Below are 993 nucleotides of genomic sequence, written 5' to 3'. Positions count from 1 at the left end.
ACAATATCTGCTCATAGCAACTAAAGTATGAATCAGCTTTTTAATGGTTCTGCAAAGGCACTCAATGAATTTGGTCAAGATCATGGTCTTGGTTCAATAATTGAAAAGTCAAGAGTCAGTCTTTCCCTTAGCATTTTTGTTAGCCAAAAATGGCCACAGTGCTGTGCTTTGCATTACTACCATTCACCCTGGCTTCAACCACACAGCTTGTGTGCAATACATATATAAAAGCTATATTACCCAAATGTAACTTGGAAACAAAACTGGTATTATATAAATGTAGGACACAGGAAGAGACAGGGTTCCTATCTGACTTATATGAGGAAGCTAGACAAATTAAAATTTAAATGCTACTAGCTAGCAAGATCTTTCAAATAGAAATGTATAAAAAGTGAAATGAAAAATTCAATTTTACATTGCAAAATATGGAAGTATGAAATCAAGACTTTACCAGGACTCTTGTGACACTGGTTTTGATACAGGTCTCACAGTGACACAGCCAGTATTTCTATACTTGGATCCTTGAGTGTTTTTATCTACTCTCTGGTAGAACCGACTAACCAACCTCCATCTTGTCTAGCCATCCTTCCTTCACCTCCCCTCCACCAGTCTGTCTGGCCTTCTCCTCTGGTGTCTCCATTATTGCTGCTGTGTTTCAGATTAGGACTTCTCCCTGTCCAGTATCATCTTCTTTCTTCAACTTGTTTACCCACAAGTGCAGATTTCTCTCTCTTCCTTGTTTGTATACCTTTGTTATCCTCTCACTCACCTCTCTCCTCCCTCTCCTCCCTCATGTCTGTACTTTATCTGCTGCTGTTCTCATTTGCCTCCCAGCACGGAACCTTCCTTGCTTTTCTTCAGTGTTGGACTTTGGACACTGGTATAAATGCCTCTGTTTCTACTCTTATTATATTATTAATAATATAAATACTGAAATCTGAATCTGGTTGATGATTATATCTGTATTTCCGTACATCAGTGTTATATAAATTA

The sequence above is a fragment of the Monopterus albus genome, unplaced genomic scaffold (genome assembly GCF_001952655.1).
Source record: "Monopterus albus unplaced genomic scaffold, M_albus_1.0 scaffold65.1, whole genome shotgun sequence".
Taxonomy (NCBI): domain Eukaryota; kingdom Metazoa; phylum Chordata; class Actinopteri; order Synbranchiformes; family Synbranchidae; genus Monopterus; species Monopterus albus.
The sequence above is the reverse complement of the archived record's forward strand: the minus strand, read 5'-3'. Positions refer to the sequence as shown.